At 28.8% G+C, this 26,492-nt stretch overlaps 1 protein-coding gene across 1 annotated transcript in view; it reads right to left on the minus strand.

Annotated features, from left to right (window-relative positions):
* The window catches only part of LOC147079733 (glycosyltransferase 25 family member), a 439,462-nt gene that overhangs the window by 406,273 nt on the left and 6,697 nt on the right, over positions 1-26,492 (minus strand). The gene's annotated exons all lie outside the window — the stretch shown is intronic.

Genomic DNA, 26,492 nt, shown 5'->3' on the forward strand with positions numbered 1-26,492 from the left:
ATTTACGACTGGTGAATGCGCATAGTGACTGAAGACGCGCAAAAACAAAACCCGGGTCTCAAAAAACGACTCAAATAGAATAGTACAAAACTTTAATTAACTATAATGTTATTATTTAAGCATAAATGTTGAAACAGTTTGTTTTCAATAAATTTCAATATACTTATTTCTAAAATGAAAAACTTAATAAAACACCAACCTTTTATTTTCATGATAATTTAGGTACAACATAAATATACTAATATAGATATTGTATTCAATATCGTCATTTCAATACTGTAACTAGATAAATTCGATTTCAACATTGTTGGGAAATTTAATTCTAAATTTACATTTCAAGGGTCTGTAAAACGTCCATAGCGTATAAAAATATAAACAATAAAAGGTCGAGTAGTGAATTTATGAGTCTAAGAGCCATCCTAATATATTTAGATTAAGTTTCAACAACCCTATATCATAATATTAATATGCTTTTACATGGGACTGACAGCATAACCACATTTAAAAGGATAAAAGGTTTTTTTGCAAAATGAGAATATAATGGGACGCATATGGGCTTAATATAGTATAGATGTAAATAACATAACTCTAATACCTCTACAGTTGGGAGCAAAAATATACATTCATTCATGAACTAACCGATTCTATTGTGTATACCGCTATATGGGTCAATTACCTACCAACGTCCGTTATAAAACAGTATCAATTATGTTTAAGGACCCAAGTGTCGTATAACGATCGAAATTTAATAATTTAGAGAATCTTTGTAATATACATCCTATGGGCGGGTCCCCACATGTGGGTTGAACGGAAAGAGCTTTTCAAGTCGGTCCGACCCTCAGTTGGACCGGTCGGCCATTGCGACTTGGTATTTAGGTACGAGGGAAAATTTCTCAGTCTAATTAAAGTTTGCGGTATTTTACGGCGAGCGAGAAGGTCTTTTCTCATCGAGAATTGACCGTCATACATTTAGTAATTATATCGAATTAGGATTCACGCACACTCTAGTACACGCCAACCAATGTCTTTAAAAGCTGCTCCTGGGACACTTTCAGCACATTTTTGAAAGGCGCATAATGCTTGCTACGCCACGGTATACGTCAGCATAACGGGTGTGGAAACGTGGAGGATGGTGGAAACATCAAAAAGTATCTTTGTACACTAAATGAGAACTATCAGTAGTAGATTTTGCAGAAAAGATACACATTAATGTAATTATAATGAACTGTCTTTCCTCGTCTTAAAAATCAATATTCTTAACAATATAACATGTATTAGCACCGTAAACGTCGTTATTTTAAATTATTCTTATTTTACCACGTTTTTATTAACTCGTATTCTTGTTTGTCCAGTACAAATCTTTTCTTGTTTGTCCAAATCTTGCAATCAATTTTTAACTAACTTCCCGACTAGCTACATACACATTTGAAACTTTTAGAATATATCATAACACGATGACAATGCATTCTTTTAATACTTTTAGCCATCTTTAAGCAGAATTGAAGTTATTTTCAGTTAATTCTGTTTTGTATGGAAAGTTACGAGTATTTCGGAAAAAATCCGTAAAAAGTAAAACATTATTGTTGGTTGCTAAGGGGGTCCTAGCAATTAAATACTTAATATATACGTGCGTTACTATGGAGATCAATATGAAATATCAAAATGACATTTCACTATTCAATATTTTATACGATTCAACAGAAAATTTAAAAACGTGGTGTATAAAAAGTTCTTTTTATCTTGTAATTATGTCCTTCAAGTTTATTTTTATGTCAATGCGTGCATTCTATTTGTGTATTCTTTCCTTTGAAAGATGCTCTAAATTCCTAATGGTCTACCTTCACACGGCATGTTGGCCAACGCATAGTAAATAGGGTAACGGAGACCAGAAACAAATACGTCCTAAACCTGAATTCTAAATCGACAACAAATGACAGAACGAGCGAGGTAAATAAATGCCCTTGGAGACCTTTCCATACACATTCTATTAGGTTGCACTCTGGATCTGATTGCACTGGGATCATAACATTGTACTAAAATGCCGAGTCGTGAAGGCCAGGATGGTGTTTACATGACTGAGAAAAACACAATGTAGCCAAGACCTAGAACCTGTGAATCATAATGAGAATGATACGATCGTCTTTTAGATTCTACTAATTAAAATGGGAGCATGAACTTTCACATAAACAACGCTTATAAAACTTAAAGCTTTCAAAATATGGATGTAACAGTGGCGAAGGGTAGAGGTAGGCTGTGGAGATTCGACATAAAACTAAGAATACAAATTGCAGATGGTTATTTTTAAATTCGATTAAACCCTACCCAACCAAACTATAATAGATAAATAATATTTTCTATCTATATAATATATAAAATTATGAAGCATTTAATGGCATGTTTTATATTTTTTTTATCTAATATCTATTATGGATTGCTTTAGGCAAGGTTTAATTAAATTTCCAATACCATATTATGCAATTTATATTCTAATGATTGACAAAGTTTAGTTTTCACTATTTATGTCTGATCTCCACAGCCTACATCCACCCTTTGCCACTGGTTTAAATACAGACGCGTGCTCCATACCACTTGCAAATTTGGAACTACAATGTGATGTCGAGGATAAAAAAGGCTAAAAAATGATTGAAGATGTGAAAATTAAAAAGTTTACATACTTTGGCCACACCATGCGACAAATCCAAAGAAATCAAATTCTGAATCCCACCATTCACGGAAAGATCTCCGGAAAATGAGACCCTGGCAAAAAAAAGTCCTGGCTCAAAAATCTCAGAGATTGGTTCGAATTTAGCACTCCATTTATGTTTGGAGTAGCGACATACAGTAAATAAATATCCAAAATTATCGCCGATATCCGATAATGAATATGTACAAAAAGAAGAAGAATATTAAACATTGGTAGATTGTACAAAATAAAAGTAGTTGTATACTTATTTAACCACATAAATTAATGATTATGACGACCAGTTAATAGCGATGTTTAAATACTAGATTATAATTTGTCGTTTTCTTTATTATATTTTATGTAGTATAAGACATTTTATAGTATAGTCTTAGCTGTACTTATGGTACGTTTGGTATTATAACAAAGCAATGAAACACATTGGTGTTGAACTAAATAAAGGTAATGATCGTGAATTTTCGTCTCGAGAATTCTTAAAAAATTTGATAAACCAAATAGGTAGGTAACCGATTTCAAATTCTCGAGAATCAATTTTTCAGGAATATCATCAGAATCTATAAGACCAATGTTCAAAAAAATATGGTGAGGCGTATTTAGTCAAAGTAGGTACTGGAATAGAAGATTTTGTTTTTTTTCAGTAGGTACCGAAAAACTGTGTTTGTATCGTTTTCTTGGGACGTAGGTTGGATGTCGTATTAATTGCGATATAACTAATTTCAGCGTATATTATAATGAAAATTTCGTATACACAAATACTGTCAATTTTCGATTAAACCAGTTTACGTATATTGTCCAGAAATGTCTGATTTCTTTAACTACCATGTTATCATTATTTTATTTCTGATACAGGGAACTCGAGTGCAGGAGCAACAACTGGACCGCAACGTGAAAGCTCTTTGGACAACACTACTCATCCTTGGAAGTTATATCGTCGGCTGGATACCAGGAATTATCCACTTCCTGCTGGTCTGCGACGACTGCATGTTCGAGCTCAAGACATTCCGGTCAACTACTACATTCTACATTTGCATCCTTACGAATTCATTCATTATCATGAAAACGATGATGAATCCTGTTATCTACGCAGCGAGGATGGCGGAAATCAAAGTTAGTTCTTCCAAATACTGTTTTACACTGTCTATGTATGTTCTATCGTTATAAATCATCTCCAGACTCGCACTAACGATTATATGAAGTCAATATTCGGTAATTAAGTAAAAACAAAGTCTTCCAAAATTACGCATATTAACATTAGTATAGCGCGAATCATTAGATAATAGTGTCTGGCATATATGCTTAAGCACATTAATCCATTATCATTCTCTCATACCTATCACACACATCATAATATAGTATATATTACGACTTATTATATACGATGTATAAATTAGTTGTCACCCTATTGAAAAATTATATGACAATTTATTTCATCGGGTTGTCGAGTTGGCGACTCAGTTCACCTTCGTTTGTATTATTACTTTGCCAATTTTAAATAAGCGCTTCGATATCTGTTTTGTCAACTCGAAAGAAAATTTAATATGTTTAATTTTATTTATTATAATCGTCATTTTTTTGGTTTCTGCTATGACGACATTATGACTGTATGTGATAGCCGATTAAAGTATACAGGAGCAAAGAGCGTGTACAGTTTCACATCCTAATAGTCGCTTACTTTGTGGTGTGGACATGTATATTCAAATAATCATGTTTCAGCGTTTTTTTTTGTGTGATAATTTATGTGTTGTGACATTGCATATTTATTATAGTAACGTATTTTATGAATTCTTTATTATATTGTTATATTAATGTCATGTTTGCAGCTACAGCGAAACGTTTTATATTGCAGTGCTTTACATTTTCAGCATTTTAGCATTGCTATATATTATTTATAATTATCATTATTTTTTTATGAATTTGTAATGATAATACACATCACTATTAATTACATATTATATAAGTACCTATATCTTCATAACTGATGACGATTCATAATAATAATTACATCTACCATCTTTCATCTCGGCATTTTATCGAATACATTACGAAACAAAACTATTTTAAACGTTTTCTTAATTATATCATACAAAATGTGTTCGCATGACTAGGATTATCAATGTCCTTTTTACATTAAATGGATAAATTATCATATTACTTTGCACAAAAGGTGTTATTTATAATGAACAGTAAAAAAAAAACTTCATATAAATACGTACTTACAAATTAAAATAGAACTGGTGTATATATAATAATATATCTACATAATCGTGTTACGGTAAGAACCAAACTCTTACTTTTTGACATGACCAACGACAACGATTGCACTTGTATGCAAGCGTAAAAATTGATAAATGTGTTAAAATTGAAAATCATTAATCATTGAAAGAATTGAATTAAGAATATTAACAGTGATTATTATATTTTAACATGTAAGTTATAAATTCTGAAATTAGTTAACTCGTGATTTTTTTTTATTCAACCCTAGAATATAAATAAAAATAATAGATATTTTATCGTTTTAGTTAGTTTGCGAATAATATTATTGCGTTTTGTCACTCATATCTATATTGGTTAATTAGAATGTAATCATTGTGCTTTGGCAATGATAGCGCTAGTGTTGTAAAATTCTCGATAGTATTATATAAACTGAGAATTTTCTTTATCAGAAATCTTAAGGGTTCTTATACCATTTCACAGCAATTAAACTTAAGGTTTTCTGTGATTATGGTGGTCTTCTTCTGCTTATATATTGCCACTTAGTGGATATGTGTAGATACATTTACTTTAATATAATTTTATCTTTCATCGTTTTGGCGATGAAATTATCCCAGACGCTACTCTTGGATTTTATTTTCTCCGCCATGTTAGACGGAGAAGTTACAAAAGAATATACGAATGTCCTATCAATAAAACAAATTGCTATAGGGAATCAGAAAATACGATCTAAATACGTAAATTGTAAAATGACACATTCAATGTCACTAAAATAAAAAATCTAGAAATATTTATAAAATAAAATCCGTTAGGTCAACATTGATATCTCAGTTTCTCGAATTTAGGACTTTTGGAAAATATTTTATAGAACCTCACATCATCACTAGGTAGTACAGAACAATGTTTTAAAATTCGTATAGATCTATTCCAAACTAAGTTGTTAAAAAAATATTACAATAGGTACCTACTTATAATATTTATATTTCAGAGTACTTAAGCAATTTTATTGATTCAGGGTATTGTGTTACAATATACAAATATTTACTTATAAAAATATAGAAAACGTGCAATATCGGCAATATTTCATTTTCATACTTAATAAAAAGAATATGTATTGTATTACATACTAAACGTGTTTGACGACAATACTATTTAATATTATTGCAAGACATTTCCTTAAAACACAAGTAGGTACCACGCTACAAAATATAGCTTAGAATATCTTGTAAAGTTGTTGAATACAAAAGTGGCTTGAACAGTGAAAGACTAGAGCAAGACAACTTTAAAATAACTCCAACTGCCAGGGTACTAAGTGGTTTCGAGTGTAAGTTTTCGAGATATAAAAATATTTTTTCCTTGACGACGTCTTAAAAAAAACATTGCGCAATTCTGTTTTATATTACTGTTTTACATAGGTACGAATATTTTTTGACGTAACTAGTACGTAAAACACTTAAGACTTAAAATTTAAAAATAAGCTTTATTAATGACAACCGGGAAGCGCGAGGTTTGCATTAAAATGATTACTCAACAAAATAAAATACGGCGAAAAAAATCAGACATTTGGTGGTTTTGCTTTTTTTTATTGTTTTATGTCTATTAGAAAACTAATAGGTATTTTTATTACTATCTATTGTAATCGCGTATTTGTACTTTTTGAACTAAAACAATACATATTCTAAATATAATTATTTATTATATTTTTTTCTTATAAATAACACTTCGAATGTTGTTAGCAATTTCATCTTTCTCAAAACTACACGAGTTAAAATTATAATGAAAACTAATTTTAATTCAAAATAAATTACGTTTATCATTTTCGCTGCTGAGCGTAATATGCATCCACATAGTGCAGGTTATCATCATAGGAATGGTTGTAAGTCATATGTCCAACCCATCGTTACCATGCACAAAATTCAGCACACATTGAAGTAGATAAGAACGCAGATTTTTGCAAGCTATGAGATCACCACTCTGCCAACTAGGACACCGCTTGTTATCAAAAGCAGGTTGAAAACTTCTTTATAGACGAAACTAGTCATGTTAAAAAAAAAACGTAATATGGTGTTTATTTCCACACTTAAATTGAGTCGTAAAAGTTTATATTGAACCACATTATTTGAGAAAAAAGTTTAATGAGACTGGTGTTTTTTTGAGTAAAAAAACACACATTTTTAATGACTTGTTTTAAATTTATCACATCTGATCTTATCATAAATGTAATTAACATTTCTAGAAAAAAAATAACTTCTAAAGATCAGCCTATCCTTCGTAACCTGTGCGAATTCAAACCACATCAAGACTTTTACTAAAGGAAGAAATACCGAAGACATTTCTGTTTCCATTAATAATATTTTGCTCTGATGTAATTCGATACAAATTGGATCGAAATAATTTACGAGGTATGAGAAATACGCTTATAGTACCAATGTATATAATATATTTTATTGGTTGGAAGAAATCATATTGTTCCGGGTTTATCAATTTTGAAGTCATTAAATTTTATATCCAATTACTAAAACCATAACAACGCAATAATAAATACTACGTCATCAATAGCCCGACATTAAGTAATGTGTAACCTATCTAATAGGTAATACATATTATATTGAAATAAACAAATTTACCATGCATGTAAAATCAGGGCATCGAATCGTTATTTTTTTTTCGTTTCGGTTTTTGTTCCGGTTCAAATAAAAAAAAATATTTCGGTTCGATTCCAGTTTTCATACCGAAGAAAATAAGGAATTTTTCCGATTTCGGTTTTCGATTCAGCGAATATTTTAACTTTTTATTTGTATTAAATAAATATTTTCTACTATAATTTAGAACATGTATGATAGCCCGGCGCCACGCTCTTAAACCGAAGTCATATATTTTTTTTAATACTACAATTGAAGTGGGGAGTAAGATCATGTTAACGCGCGTGTTTAAATTATATGTACCAAACCGAAAAAACCGATTTTGTTTTCGGTTCGGTTTCGGTTTTCGTTCCTACAAAAATAACGATTTTTCTATTTTCCGATTTGATGTAAATAATAAATACGTGTATTAAATACTTCGGTCGACGTGAATATTTGATATTCATCTCGACATCGGAATATAACTGTATCTGATTATTAAAGCTATTTTAAAGCCGCATCTACGGACAGTAATAAGTCGCCTAGAGTCATAACTCACATCTCGAAAAATCAAGTTTTAAATAAATCGCAAAAAAACACTAGAGCACTATTTTTCGTAATCACAAAATAGTAATGAATATTAATGAGTGACATTGTCGATTTGATTTTTTAAAGTATATTGTCTTCATAAGATGTAAAATTCGCCATGGCAGTGTGAGAAAAAATACAGATTCAGAGAAAATTGAAAAATGTGAGTTATGACTCTAGGCAGCTTATTATATACATGCGATAGAGGAAAAACGTCTACACCCCAATAATATTTTCTCTGTGCAATGGTTTTTTACGCAGACGAAAAAGGAAAAAATGTTTTGCATGCTTCATAATAATATAAATACCTGAAATAAAATCGTTGATGTAAAAAATCTCTCAACTTAGTTAATATCACTTTCATTTCTTAGATTTATAGCCCATTCATAAACCTACATCAATGTGTGTTATTATTTCGTGTAATATGTCTAGTAAAATCTATGCATATGCATTTTATAAACGTATTAATTTGTCTGCATTCAGTAGATATAGTAGTGTTTTAAGGAATATGGGCAATAATACTGCACATATATAAATATATACGTACCTAGGAGATATAATATGATAATGTATACTACAAGCATTCAACCAAGTTGGTTGAATTCTCTATTCTATTAATTATTATACAATAACAACTTAGAAATAATAATGACCTTGTGCTAAGGGTTGGTGATATTATTATGGAACTTGTATTTTGAATGGTAAAGTTAGCAGACACGTAACGTAAAATAATATCATTTAGGTACATACCGACTATTTATTGTATTCCGTGATTAATACGTCTCATTACTAACTATTATAGTACACAATTTTAATGATACACAATCGGAATGGAAATTAAAAAATAATATTTAAATGAATGTTTGTTTTCTATAATAACATGTCTCATTCGAAAGACTTGTACGTCGATTGATCTACGTTGCTACGATCTACGATTCTATGTTGCGAGATTTTTCATGCGGTAAATTATTATTAGTATTATGTTTAACTTTAAATTAGCTAAAATTCTGCGAATTTTCATCAAAACATGATTAAATAAATCATGAATCATCTCATCCATCATTTCATTTGCCACTGACGACGTGAATTCATTCATTTAAGACAACATCTAACATTGATAGTAAAATACTTTCTGCTGTAGTCTATAGTCACGCTTCAATTGTATGATTATTTTGCTTTTTGTAGAATTTGTGTCGATTTCAATTCCTTATAATATTCGTTTAAAAGTTTGTAAATGTATGGTCGATTTCAATGGTCTATATACGTCATTAAGAATTCGATGTAAAAGTATCAAAATACGATATAACTAATTTATATTCTGTCAACATTGATTAGTAAACCACTGTAACATTTTAGTTTCATTCACACTAACAATATCTACCACACTATCATGTAATAGTAAGTATATTAATAATATACTTATTAATTCCACTAACATATTTTTTAGTTGATAGTTGTTTCATATGTCATCGCGATATAATCATCGACTTATGTGAGCAATTGTATAAAATCAATTATAGATGCTATATGCTATTTTAACAAGTAACATTTTGTCATCCTGATTACAACTATGAACGCGTAATGAAAGAAATTCCGTTTTTAACTCCCATCAATTTTCATAAATTAATGTGTGTAGATTTATCTCTTTTCAATGGGCATAGAATTATTCTATTAATCGGTCTTGTCTGATTTCCCTCATATGTTTACTATCTTGGTGAAATCGTGTATCTTGCAAGCATAATTAAAGTGAACTGATAACTATAACATATTTTATTTGTACAATATCTTATAAATTGTCCTATTATCAAGGTTTCTATAATTAACAATGTCTTATAATAAATTGGTGGTAGAGATTTTTTTTAATAAACTATACAAATTATTGATATTAACAGAAAATCAGTTATAATCGGGGCGATTTATCATTGAAAACTTTAACAGAATATTCTTTAGTAATCAAAAAGTATATGATACAACGTTAATAAATAAATATTAATATTTCTATCAAAAGAACATTGAAATCGGCCAATATTCTCCAAAACGTAAAGTTAGGACGCTACAGGCGGTAAAATTATTTGAATTAGTTCGACCATTGCCTTTATGGTGCAGAATTGGAAAGCTTTTAAAATAATTGGTCAGCTAAGCTGAAGCTACCTGGAGCCATATGCAAATTTAATATCCTTTGACGCGATGGTTGCTATGTCAATCAATAGGTAGAGAAGATGTAAAAATTTTGCCAGCTTAGTTGGTCAAACAAAGAATATTAAGCAGAGAACATTTTCGAAATGGTTTTCAAATTGTATCTCATATTACACCAGGTATATTGTCATTGATTCTACAAAACCTACTTGGTACGTACATATATATTATTATCTTTCGGTGATTTTGAGGTGTGTAAATTAATATACATCGCTGGATATGTTATGTTTTCTCCTAACACATCATATACATCTATATCATAACAGAACATCTGCTATTTGAAGATAATCTTCAAATTATTACGAGTACAAACATAATAATAAGAAATCGCAATGTTGAATGTATCAGCAATGTTGAATATATCAGCAATGTTGAATATATCAGCAATGTTGAATATATCAGCAATGTTGAATATATCAGCAATGTTGAATATATCAGCAATGTTGAATATATCAGCAATGTTGAATATATCAGCAATGTTGAATATATCAGCAATGTTGAATATATCAGCAATGTTGAATATATCAGCAATGTTGAATATATCAGCAATGTTGAATATATCAGCAATGTTGAATATATCAGCAATGTTGAATATATCAGCAATGTTGAATATATTTTACGTACTTATACAAAATATAATTAGCATTTCTGCTTCTAATCGAAGAATATGATTTTTCCAGAATATCAAACCATTTGAAGTCCTTGCACTTCATAAAATACACATTGGAAAATAATATGCACTTTTTTCGAACTTTTTACTAATCTTGGGTTTTTTATGTCATATATATAAATGAGTGACGAATTAATCAACGAAGACGAATTTACGTTGATGCAATGCATAAAGGAAAGCCCTCAACTGAAATAATGGCGTATTTATGATGGCTTCACATTTAAAGTTTATCTTAATCTTTAAACAACTTACTCTCTACGTATTGATTAATACTATTATTTGATACCATTTATATTTTCTGACATTAACATCCCTTAACAGGTTTAGTGTTTTAAACTCTTATTTTTAGTTTTAAAAAATACTTTAAAAGCAGCGTTTTACAATACGGATTTTCCTTGAACAATAAGGGTTTATGCACATAACAGATATTGCAGAATCAATTACGATAATCTAATTAAAAATCATAAACGTGGTGGTTGAAATCTCAAATAATTTCGCACTTATGGTGCTATAAAGATATGTTCAATATGTTTAACATATTAGACATAGTTTCACTAGTCGCGTTCGAAAATTATTTAGCATTATATTTCATAGTTTTAACATATAGTGTAGATGCCTCCAACCATTATAATTGTTGGTAAAATGATGTGATAGATAGCCATGATGAAAATGAACTTGGCGACCAAGAGAATGTGCTCGCGGCGAGGAACTTCCCAAGACGATGACCCATGGAACGCAACGAGCCAGCAGAGTGAAAGGCACCTTCAACCACTGACGACTTCAGCCCGCTATCGTTTTAATCAAGTAAGGATGATGGAAATGTATACCGATTATCTGAGAATATTTAGTTTTGAACACAAACACACACACTCAGTACAAACTTTCATAAATAAATTTAAAAAAAAATGCTATCTGTACTTATTTCATTGTCTGGACTTCACGAGATATACAATACCAGTAAATAAATACTTTACTGAAGATACACGCTAAAAATCTATACTTAGAACAAGTGCATCAAAATTATACAATAACAAGATATCGTTCACTCTCCTTGTATAAATTTTTAAGTCGCGTATTTGACAGCTCGGTTAACGTTTTCTCCGTGTAGCTAGATTTACACTTCAGCCGAATTTAGTATCGTGACAAAGCCACAAATTACACGAAAATCAACATTATACCTAGATAATCAAAGCCGCTACATAGTGTATCGGAAAAGCAATATGCGAATGAATTCAGCTAATAATATTCGAGAATTAAATCAGAATCACGTGATAACCACGAACCCAACCTGTACGTCAAAGTAACGTCATATAAGTAGGTACTTGTATCACTAAGTTACATATTATAGGATATTTTCCTAGATTCATATTATTATATGATAGAATTTATAGATTTTTTTTAATCAAATCTTGCATAATAATTCGTATTTAGGTCGGAAGAAATCAAAGAATTCACATAAGAGATCCCACTGCCCCAAATGCGTAAGTTATACCTTCAGAAAATTTTATTTCAAAAGATGGTGCGATTTACTCCTAAATGGTGGATTTTTATTTGCATAATAAACATTGTGCTATATTATTATATTTCCTCACAAATGATATAGACATTGATTTTTTTAAAACAAATTAGCAGTGCATACAAAATCTATACTTAATCCAAAAACCGCACGGGTAGTTTTTAAAATTATTTTTTTAACTTCTTTCAAAATGTTCCCATTATAATATTTTGGCGGTATACAATATATGCATATATATAAGTATATATATATAATATATATAGGTACCTACCTACTTGGCGCATTGACAAAATCTGCATATCATAATATAGCCTGTATAAATAATATACAAATACAACATCATACCGTTTAAGTATGAATTTGTATTGTGATGTTGTAAATACCGAGAGAAATGTTTCGTTAATTGAGCACATTTATTTGAGTACCTAGTTTTCGCAGTGACAGAACCCAATTATTTCTTCATATTTCCCTCACTTCCATTACTAGCTGTAGGGTTTAGTAGTATTGTAGATCATGACTACTACAATGTTAAAACATAGATAATCGAAACTATCAAAAAGATACTTTGTCATTTCAAATAGACACTTACCGTTAAAAATACGCTTCAATGTCAGTACCTATTTACCTTAAAACTGTCAATAAAATAAAAATACACGCATCGTATGTTGTCACAAAATCAGTAAAATTCACAAGAATATTTAATATAATAAATACTCTTAAGATTACAAATTTTCAGAAAATATGTGATTATATTTTTAAAATTATACTAGGTACTAATTATACAGTTACTTTTTAGACACCAAAATATGACACAGTTTCACTTACGAATCAGTGCATTTTCGCATATCAAAATGAAAACATATAGAAAAGTCTAATTCATTAATACTTAATTACACTCGATAGGCTGTTTCTTTGCAATAAATTAGGAATTGTATCTAGACACACTGTTGTTTTGTAGAAAATAACTACATTGTTAACTTGTCAATTCTACTTTTACAGGCACGAAACGACCAAACGGTTGCGATCACAATAAACAACGATTGGCAAGAAGAAGGTGTGTGGCCCGCGAATCGACCACTGGCCCCCAACACGTCAACCAGTCATGCAAATTGCAACTTGCAAGCCGACTTATAGGCTATGAGGCGCGGCGGGCAAGTCCTTGTGACTTGGCCTGCCAGGTCGCGCCCCAAGAAGAATGACCGCGCTACCCAGTGCGTCATTCTCCAGGGGCCGCCGATCGAGAGAAATGGTCCACGGCACAAGTACAACGAATTCACAATTACTACGATATAAACGCGTGGGATTGCGATTGAATCTGAAATGAGCCCTAAAAACTGAAATGGTATAAGATTCGACCTATAAAATAGGATAGTATACGTTTACAGACGAAGTGAATTTTGTCATAAATTAATCATCTTTTAATCTATTTAATAGATACACATAAAATCTCTAATCAGTGTTGCCAATCGTTTTTAACAAAAATGTAGCATACAGGATGAGAATATAAAAAAACACTAGATTTGATGAACGATAAAAAATCGAAAACAATCTTCTAGAAACGTAAAAATTGTAAAATCCTTCAGAAAAACAATCCTTCTTGTAGTCCGTCAAAGGTTAGTCTCAAGTACCTATTCCTCATGATCTAAATCTGGAACTTTTCTTTTAGATCCAACCTCAAAAATCTTCTTTAAATGTCTCGAGAAATCAATCTGGATTCAAATATATACCTATATTTAATTCGATAACCAATAAATAAATATTACTCAGTCAGCAGGAAATTTATGACCCACAGTTCAGGTGAAATAACCTTTTTTTAGTACCTATATAGCTAGTGGAAACTAATCATAATTTAATCAGATAACATCGGTATTCATTATATTTTGTGAACATTTTTTTACTTTTTTGTAAAATATATTTAAAAATTGTTACATATTTAGTGTAGTTTAGGGATGCTTAATCCTTGTTTTACTGTGTAACTACGTCGGATGATAATATATTATTACGTTTTTGTTGAATAGCGTTTCGCGTGCTCTATTATATTAATAGAAATTTTATTATGATAATTTTATTATGATGAATATTATAAACGTATTTATATATTTTTTAAATATATATACATATGTGGTGAAGAATTGTGAGTAAAGAATTTTCCTAGAATATCAGTGGCAATCTTCAAACTTCAACGACTATCAACTGAAGACTCATAATAATATAGAATTTCAAAACTATGAAATTTTATTCAACATTTTATTGGTTATCTGCAAGTTTTAATGGCCATATGACCATATCATCGCCGCACAGCTCGTATATAATGACAGTAATTGATTTTTTAAATAAAAAACGAAACAATTCACCAAATTCTTAATATCTATACACCATTTCGGTTTTCAAGGGCTCTGATAATGAATTATCTGCTCAGTGAATGATACCCAATACATGGTAATCGAAAATATTAGGCTAAATCCGCTAAATAGTGTTTGTTCATTTATCTAATACTACTAAACATCTTTCTGACTCTCTACCCAATCACAATCAAGCACAATATGCTCGCCAAGTTATTAACAGATATATTAGGTTGGGCCAGCTGAGCCTGGCTGGCTGTTATAAAAACAAGAATTTACTAGATTATCTTATAAATTATAAGTTCTTCAAAGAACTTATCTGTTATCTAACTCTAAAATACAATAAAAATAATGTCCATGATTTACTTTGCATATTCTATCTTAAATTTTTAGATATATAAAATGACTTCTAATTAAAAAATATATATAATAAACGATGATACATTTTGTTAGCATGTTATTACTTATGATCATTTTGTAAATCAGATATTCATAGTTAAATTATAAATCTATAAATGTGTTACTAATAAGCGATATACTACTAGGGACATCTAGTGACCAAATAATGAAATATGTAATTTTAAAGAAATTTTCTAAAAAATCAATAGTATATTATGTCTAAAAACATTAACTGATAAATTCACTTGACCTATAGGAGAAATTATTATCGTATCGTTTTTATCGTATTTTTTTAGTTAATTTAAAGTAAAAACGTCAATTTTTATAGAAAAAAATATAAATATGTTCAACTTAAAATGCTATTTTATTTTAAAGAATAGATATCTAAAAAAGCCATGAATAATTATAGCTTACAATTATTATTTTTATTATTTACATACGTCTCTAAATAAAACGATTTTAAAGCAAAAAATTTTAATAAATTGTGAAAAGCATGTTTCATAATTCGGTCACAAGATGTCGTGTGTAGAGCAACACCCCTTTCAAGGATGAGTTGAAAGCAATTTTAGATTTCATATCATCATCAAGATTAGCATCATTCAACATTTATTCAATAACTATTATACATTCAAATATTTATAGCTCCATCTATTTTCTACAGAAGATATTATTATCATTCTTTGTCAATTATTTACCAGACCAGTACTGAAACAACAGATTGAAATACATTGAAGATGAGATGTAATTGATAAATAAAATATAGTATAATAAATATATTGATGTTGTCTGTTACGCGTCTATATATAAATAACTTTAATTTTATTAAAAAACGTTAAGCTAGCATATGAGTAATCTTTTCCAATATTAATACAAATTTTATATAACATATTTTATATTATTGTATCAGAACAACCTAAAATATTATTGAATATAATTAAATCGGGTGACATTCTCTGAGCAGTAAATAAATACAAGATTCATACGCATTAATTTGAGATAGATGGCCACTGCTTTTTTCCATAAAATTTTGATGCAAAAAATCCTTGATCTAAAGCTAAAACTACTTCTACTCAGATGTTTGAAATAGATTCACAAAAGTATATTGAAATGTTATTATTATCTATGTAATATGCATGAAGTCCATAAAGAATTTTATTATTGAAAAGGAAATAATTTATACATGGGAAAATATAACACTATGTAAGAAACAGATGTAGCAATCTATCTCAATGATGTGCCGATTGGAATGCAAAACATTAAACTCAAATAAACAAATCTAAAATTGACAAAATCATTTTTCATTTTTACCAAAGAAAAGCCTCATTCCCTTTCGAGCACATACATCAAAAAGCCTACAAATTCAATGGCACCATCAAAATTGGTAAGACAACCACCCGATATAGAACTTCAGAGCTGTTGGTCAAACATTGAAATACTACACAATATATTCCATAAAATGGCAACAAGTCACTACATTATAATGAGTAAATTCAACATTTTTTTTCATTAGATCTACATCTTATTTTATTTCTTTGTCATTCATTTAATTGAAATAAGTTTTCGAACAATGTGATTTTACCTGTCTTAATTTTAACTAAATAAGTATAGTGTTCCTTTATGTTCATACAAATGACATATTGTTACATTATTTTTACCTGTATTTTTACACTAGTTTTCCATTGCATTAGACTACTTATTATATTTATGATTTTACATATTATAGTTACTCATCATTCACTTACTAATTACATACTAACAAACAGCTCTGAATTCATTAAAAATATCACTATTTTTGGAGCCTACTTGGTAACATGGAAACGCGATCCGGAACAACCCAATTGGCAAAATATGAATTTGAGTTCAATGCAGAGCAGAGAGCGGATAGACATGACACCAGTTCGACTTGCGCACTTAAAATCGTAATTATATGATAAAACTGCAGAAGTAAGACATAAAAAATAAAATATGTATTCTATGAACCTTTAGAAAATATTTTTTATGGCTAAAATACTATTGTTATTAAATTTATTGCTTGTCTTTTGGGATACACACCAACTTATGCATCATGATTTTAAATATTTTAATCTATAAAATCTAAACCTTACTTATGATATTTACAGGGTATATCATTCTATTACTGGTCTGTAAAAAAATATGCTGGTCTTGTATCGCATTTTTTAAGTACTTACTTAGTTTATTTTGCACAATAATATAATCAGAATCAAATGATATATTAACAGAGCCTTTATTGTTATGATCAAAATCTTAGATAAATTTCACTTTATTCAAAACACTGCATACCAGTAGATTTCAATGATCATTAGACAGTATAGAATAGTCTCTTATTTTGTCCCAAATTATATAGAAAACCAACACCTGAAATGGGTAAAATTCAGCCAGCTGATTGAAATACACAACAGCAATATTCTTCGACACACATTGGAATTTAAAATTCTATTTCAATAAGTATGTAAAGCCTGTATATTTTTCTGTAAAATATCTATATTTATTCTAGTGTTTATATAGACTATACTACTTCAAAATATAGGAAAAACTCATCAAGCGGTTTTTAAAATGTGTAAATAACCTGTTTTCTAATATATAATATGTATATTGAACATTACCTATTTTCTAGACACTATATTCATATTGTAAGCTATAGAACTCGGAATGAGGATAATATATTTACATATTTATTTAATGTGAATACTCCACCAAAAATATGAAGCTTGCAATTTGAGACATTTTAAAGTATTTTAATACGTATCTTAAAACATTAAAAAGAAAAATATTTTCAGTCAAAGATAAACGATTAAAAAAAACATAAAATCTGAATTCAAAAGGATCCCATCTTATTATTACATGTTATTTTCTTCATGTATGTTATTAAAATTCAGTTATTGAGCTTCATCTAACCTATAGAAAAGATTTTAGACCAATTCATTGTTTTAATGTTTTTTATATTTATTTTAAAAAACATTTTTGAAAAATAAAAACGTGCATAATATGAAATCCTTTCTATTTATATCATTAATGATTGGATCAAAGAAAATTGTATCCAATTCAATTGTTTTCCGTCATTTATAAATCACTATAGAAATAGAAAGGATTTCATGTTATACGCATTTTTATTAATTTAAACAAATGTAAAAAAAAACTATAATAAATTAGTCAAAAATCTATTGGCATTAAAGAACACTACTTGATAAACTAAATTTTAACATAACCACAAAATTATATGTGATAATAAGATGGGATCCTTTAACGAGTTCACATTTTTTTTACTTGTTAAGTTTATCTTTGATTTCGAATAAAAATATTGTTCTTTTTAATGTTTTTAAATACGTAATAGTAACAATAAAATGTTTCAAATTACAAGCTGCGTATTTCATTTCCAATATATATGTAAAATATAATTTTATAGCATATCGAGGCATTTTTTTTCCATTTTAATTTTATTTTATCGGTGTCTAAATATCTAGATGTCTATGAAATATCTTGATGTTGTTCTAAGGTAGTTCGATGTCAATTAATGTAATATAACATACATACAAAAAATCCATTGCTTTTTAATGACATTCATTGCTTATAAATATAATACCTAAATGAAATATAATCAATTAAAAAATATCATCGCAGAACTTTGATATTCATTGTCTATTTACTCATTGACTATATATAAATTATTGCACATGTCTGATCCTGGCTACATTGAATATAAAAAATAGGTCCAATAAGCAAACATTGGTTTTTCGCAAATATTAAAAATCCTATTGAAAGTTTATTACTACCATTACAACAAATACAAAATGGGAGTTATCTACGTCCAATCAAAATATAATGTATCACGTTTTAAATGGTTTCTAAAATTTTGTGCCCAAATTGTTAATTTATTATTTTTGGTATAGGTTTCATTCAACATAGTAAAATATATTTCATAAAACTCATCTACAACCGTACGCACAGGGTAAAAATATGCATATTGGTTTTAAATATCAAGGTAAATTATAATCGAGAATTAAGAAGACCAATTATTAAAAGGGTAAGGTATAATGCTAGTAAAAAATGTTAAGAATTTAAAATTTCTGTCCTTAGATACTATGTAATGAGGTTAGTATATTATTATAACCATCATTTATAGAACCATCTATTTACACTAACTAAATATTATATTTAACTCATGTTTTTATTCGTGATAATAGAGTCACCAAGATTATATCAGATAGGTAAAAATCTAAACTTTCATACAAAACATGTGGCCGATGGATGGCTGCAGATTTTAATATGAACTTTTTAATATGATACAATTATTACAGTTATACTATCAAGAAACAAATAAACATCTTCAAGACTAACATAATAAAATTTCTTGTTATTTTGTAACAAATTGAAATCTTATGATATATTCAGTGTTTCAACTAACATTTTTTATGGCAAATTAGCACCCTTATTTCCAAACATCTATTTTTTTTGTTGTTGGGCACACTAATAATGTTGGTTGACATTTTTATTTATCGAAAAAATAATGCTCTGCCTACCAGAGACATCTTGCACCAAAATACAAAGCTTTCATTTCAATACAATTTATTGATAATTAACATTTTAGAATACATAATTTTGAAAACACTTCTGAGAAAATATATTATAATCAATAGAAAAAATCTTTTTGAAAAAAGAAAGATACCCTACATGAATCGAACCTGCATATCTCTGGTATCGCGCCCACGCACATAGACTACTATGCTAAAGGAGTCATATTTAATTGTGAGAAATTTTAACTAATGGCTTTTAATATTCACTGAAGTGCTTTCCAAATTTAGCTACTATTGGTATAGCTATATTTAAATTAAATATAAAATACATAGATATAATCTATGAATTATTCAAAATCGTTTTGACACCTTTAAGAGAATTTAATAAACTAAATTTTAATGATAAACAATGATAAAATAATATGTAAAAATTATATTAAATCCTTTAATGAATGCAGATTTTATAAATTTAAATTAAATTAATTTTTTTTTTTTATTTCTTTAGATACAATTGATTAAGGGCCCACATCCTCAGCGTAGGTCAAAACGGAGTTTTTATTATATAAAAGCTCCAGTTTGACCTACGCTGGGCATGTGGGCCATTAATTAAAACACTGTAAATTGTAAGTTATCAAAAAATTGCAGGAAATGACAAGTTTTATGTATTGCAACCAAATACCTCTGGTATGCAGAGTATTCGCGTTCAAGCTTGAATATGGTTCAACACAGTACGATGCTAAATAATTATTATAATGCATATATTAAATATATATGCAATTACTGTATAAAATGATTTGCTGGTTGCAGCAAAATATATCTAAATTTAGTAATTATTCTATCAGTATTATCTATAAGTATCGGCACATGTCTAATAAAAAATGTCACTAGTTTAATACCACCGTGAGTAACACAATCTGCTGGCCTACACAGACAGCCTGACATACAGCCATGTATCTCACATTTCTTTTATCAGATACATTTAAGACAACCCAGCCTCATGACAACTTATTTTTTGCACTGCACTTGTACAAATTTCACTTCACTTAAAGTTTTTTTATATAGCTCGGATTCGAATCAAAAATATTCACCAAGCTTTTCATATTTTGAGTTATTTTATGTTCAAGTTCTGAGTGTAGGCTGGAGTGACGTCAATCTGACTCAAGTCAGTCGACTAAATCAGCCGGTTTAGCTGATATACTTTATGTGCTTATTATTAAATGTTGTCTGTCCAATAAATATTTAATTTAATTGTAAAAATACACTCAAATGGGCACCTCCAGTACAAAAACTATTTCTTTAATATTATTATGGTTTAATGGAAACCTTCCGTCAAAATAATTTGCATTTCATAGTAAATTACAAAACAGGACATGAATATTGCAAATACATAAATTTTATTGTAATAACCTAATATTAAAATCATCAATATTATAAAAACTACGAATTAGCTCAGGAGAATGTAATGCTACGAAGGGTACCTAGTGACATAATACGAAACATACAGTCTTATACATTTTATTGCCAATTGTCATTTTTACGTATTTTCAATAGGCAATATGTATTTATAGTCATCGAAAATATTTATTTTTGTACGTCATTCAAAAATAAACTTACAATTTTAAAAAAACCATTGTGCAATTGTTGAACAATTTCATATTATGGTTATTTTAATCATTAAGAATACATATTTATTTTTGTACATTCAAAAATAAACTTACAATTAAAAAAAAAACCATTGTGGGATTGTTAAGATTTTCATCTTATGGTTATTTTTATCATTAAAATGTATTTTGATTAATTCACATCGATTTTTCGAACAAAAAATGTGTTTGTCATCATTCGTATTTTGTCACTAGATGCTTCCAGTACAGATACAGTAACACTGTACTTATGTACTCTTTCTCCAAAACATTTTGTTTTTTACTTAATTGCCTTTCTTTTAAATGTCAGCATTGATAAGTGTAAAAATATTCTCAAAAATTTAGTTTTTACAACCTATAAATAAAGCAAATAGCGATATATAGGAAATTAATTCTGCCAGCTGTAGGGTTGCCGAAACATTGTTTTTTAATATAATCATTTTTGACAATAACAATCTATATTACCTAATTTGATTCATTTGAAGAACACATATATATTCATAACAAAATCAATTTTAAAATGAAGCTTAACAATTAAAATAATGCAATCACAAAGTTTCCTACCAAAGTAATAACGACATTTCTACATCAGAACAGATAAATGTTTTGACAATCTCACCTCATCGCTACTATAACATTTCTTATTACTAATTTTGATTGTATGCAGAATAACCAAAATAACTTCACCTAAATGTTTGATTCAAAGTTGATGGTTGCCATAAAAATAAATAAAAATAATTAATTAAAAGCATATGTGAGTAAAACTAGGCAGAGTAACACTTTATTTAATGATATCAGAAACATATACTTACTAACAATACTATAGATCAGGGGTTCCCAACCTTTTCGTACTCTAGAGCACATTCTAAAATATCGGTAGGGTGGCGGGCACCACCTATTTTTAATCGACAAACTCCTTCCATAACTTCTCATTTTCCCATAATTTATTTTCTTATATTCATAATTTATTAATAAATAATAAACAAAAATGTTTCAAAATAATAAAACTATTATTCAAATTGCATACACACAGAGAAATGTATTTACAAAACGTAAACAAAGTAAACAAAAAACACAAATACAAAGAAAACATTTTATAAAAAAATAGAATATCAATATGTCAATGTGATCTTTGGCATTGCATATCATTGGCCAGTGCCTCATAATTAGGAGAGTATGATGATAATCCTGTTAGCAAACAATCATAAAGATGCTCATCGGTGAGTCGAGATCTATATCTTGATTTTATTAAGTTCATGTTTGAAAACAATGATTCGCATAAATATGTCGAAAAGTCAAAATTCTGTCTCTGTCGAATAGTGGCGGGCACATACGAATCGTTCCGCGGGCGCCATGGTGCCCGCGGGCACGGGGTTGGGAACCCCTGCTATAGATAATCAACCATACAGTATCTAAAGAATATTATTGAAAGTTTATTTCAAAGCTGACAAAAGTGTTTTGGGGCATTTAAGATTAAAATTTAGGTTTATTTTATTGCAAATTATCGAATGGCGAATGTTCTACTGCCTCTATTAGATTAGTGCGGAATGAAAATTATTTTGCGTAATGTATCTACAACATTTCATGTAGCTAGTCATTAGAAGTAGAATTAGATCTTAGAGGATTAGATAATTAGAAATTCTCGATATATGCGATAGATATAGTTACATAAAACCAGATGCAGAGCTGTCAAATACAATCTCGCTAAAGTCGTATGCATAGTAATAGTTATGTAAATAAATGGATTTATGCGAATTGCGTTACATGGAATGAGCACATGTTTTTGTGAGATAAATGTTATAATCTTATTATCACATTCACCTTTTCCCATTCCAAGTAACACATAATGCATAAGCTCACTGATTACAAAAGTATGACTATTCTAGGACCCTTTAACAGATCTTTGTCTAAATGCTGACATATTTATGGAACATAAAATCCCTTAAATAGTTACATTAAAAAACTGCTTTGTTTGTGTAGGCTAAAGTCCCATTCAGTAAGTTTTTTTCTAATACTCAGGTATATTTCTGAGGTTATTCCAAATTCTATATGTAGACTAATATCATCAGTTTGCTGCAAAACCAACGTCAAATAGCAGATAATGACATTTAAAATGTTAATTAAACCAAAACACTTTTCTTTGATTGGAATTTATGTGTACATATTATATATTTTTACATAACATACTATATTACAGTACTTGCTTCGGTCGAGTGTTAAAATGTCCACTTCTCAAACTAGTGATCACGGGTGCAAATCCCGCATCAGGAAAGTTCACAAATTATTTTATGTGTGTGTGATTCAAAGCATAGACACATTAGGTTGAAAAAAATCTATATTTTTAACACTGATGCATGGCGGTTTTATCTCACTGCAGCTCTGAAAACTGAATCTCAGAGCATAGAAGTGTGATGTTTCTTACAAAGATATTTGTTATCGGAAAGGACTTGGAGCTAATTTAATGAATAGCCTTAGTAACCTTCAGCTTCACTTTCATATATTTACTCTCAATCTATATTAAACAACGTTTTCTTCAACTTCTTTGTAAATCTTTATTTTGGTTGGCTCTATTATAACTAAAAAATTTTAGTTAGGTGTACACAATATTGACATCTCTGCATCTGGACCATAGAATTTAAAAAATACTAATAATCTATGTTCTGACATATTTTAAATATGTAGGAACATAGAATATCATACAATTATAGAACATACATAATTTCGAGAACACTTCAAACACTTATCTATTAGGTAAAAACATTTTTTGAAAAATATTGGTATACAGCGGGACATTAGTCTGCACTTGTTGGATTCTGACTAATGTGCTTTACGTTTGAGATTGGATCCAATTTTTTTGTTTAAAAAAAATCCAAATAGGTATATTGCTTAGGTTTTTTAAATTATGTATGTTCAATAATGAATAACATAAAAAATATTTAAAAATAATTATTGCTTAATTTTTATCTTAGAAAAATAAATTATTTCATTATTATTGGTAGCAAGTTCTTATATTATATTGTATATTTCATTGAGAAAAACTTTTCTCTTTTATTAATTATCTTAAATAAGTTTATGTGAAGTACCTAGTTATTATAAAGAAATAATAGTGAATATTCTTGCTTAAATTTAATGTGCAAAGATAATATTGTAAAACATGTAATGTAACCAAAATGTTAGCCATTATAAAAAAGCCATTATATAAAATAAATATTATAGCATATTTTTTTTACCGGATTGATTACCATTTTTATCAAACCGATTTAAAAAAAATATTTTTAATCAACTAAGTATCGTCATAATATATTTGACGGACAAGCGGATTTATAATTATTATTAGAAAATGATACATATAATTATGTATTCATATTGTCATTCTAATATTTGTTTTTTTTTTCGAAACATGAAACTTATTTAATATACGAATAGACATACATATTATGTGGTATGAAATCCTTGTGTTAACTGTTGTATGTAGGCTAACGCTAAAAATAATCTGTTGTGTGCTTATCTATACATATATTATATGAAAAGTTGTAGTGTGTCTTAAAATAGAAATAAAAAAATGTGTTGAAAAATATGTGTTTCATTAAAATATCTAAAATATTCGACCCTTTGAACCTTTTATTGAACACATTTTCTCATAAACAGTACTCAAAGACAAGCATGTCCATCAAGCGTTACCACCAATAGTGGCTTTTCATTGAACTTAATGTAACTATACGTTTAATCGACATACTGATCCTCATAGTAAAAGAATGACAAATTCTTTGCTATAAGTAATTCACTATGATAAGAAAATCATCATTTCTATTTTATCATCATTTTAAATTATCGAAAATATTCTTTTGCGAATTGCGTTTGAAGATTTCGCTAGGCGATATAGTTTCTGTAGTATTCAAAATAATAATGTATACATATTAATAATATATCTATCAACAGCGGCGATGCAATAACACAAGTCTTCATTTTTCAAATAGCATGCGCTGAGGCTACTCTTCCTTCAATTTCAATACTTTCACAACGCAATTATGTAGTAGCATAATAACTTAGACATTTCAATATATCAAAATCAAAATTGTGACAAATTGCAATATTATTTTTAATGAAATACCATTTCATATGATGTTCCATAATTCAATTAGAAAAAAACCTTTCCTCTGTCAAGATAAATATACAGTATCACATTTGAATACTATAGGTATTCTAAAAAATGCATTTCGTCACGTCCATGGCAAAACCTCATATGATCATGAAATCACGCAATAAAAGTATAAAATGATTACTTTTATAAATGTCTGCCTCCCAGTGTAGAAAACGAATGCAATTCCATCAAAAAACAAAATTTCACATTATTGTCTGATAAGAGGTTTTGACATAGACGCTACGATTTTACTTGACAGTAAGTACTTACTTGTAAATATTGCGCGTATTATCAATTTAAAACCTTTAAATAATATAAACCATACATGCAGAATTGCATGATTAATTGATCTCTGCATTCAAATTAAAAATAGCTATTTCTCAAATTCAAAAGGTATCCGCCACCACCATCACCAAAAATACATCAACATTTAAAAAAAATGTGAAACATGCAAAACGTAAAACAGATGTGTTGAACAAAAATTTTATTAAATATTATAAAACCTATGCCGCCGCAATCTCAAACTTTTTAATGTAAAATAGACATATAAACAAAGAGAAGATATGTGTAGCAACTCACACTAATACATGAAGAGTATCATCATTAAGTATCAATTATTTATCTCTTTCTGTATCCTTACAACGCTACTTTACAATAATTGTAAAATATTAGCTAACCAATGATCAGAATTTTATAGTACATATAAAGTTTTGAGACTAATTCTTGTTAACAAACAGCTTAATTTTGTCACAAATGAGAACATAAAGACGATCCCTTAGTACCTTACTGGGGCATATACCAAGATTGCTGGAGGGAAATATCAACCCAACTGCCTTTTCTTATAACGATTGGACTAATAATATCCTGGAAGATAGTCCACGATGAATATATACTCGGCGGAATTGTAGGCTGCATAGATAATACGGAAAGAAGCA

This window comes from Rhyacophila brunnea, unplaced genomic scaffold (assembly GCF_057557595.1).
Source record: "Rhyacophila brunnea isolate RB1 unplaced genomic scaffold, BYU_Rbru_1.0 scaffold_1, whole genome shotgun sequence".
Taxonomy (NCBI): domain Eukaryota; kingdom Metazoa; phylum Arthropoda; class Insecta; order Trichoptera; family Rhyacophilidae; genus Rhyacophila; species Rhyacophila brunnea.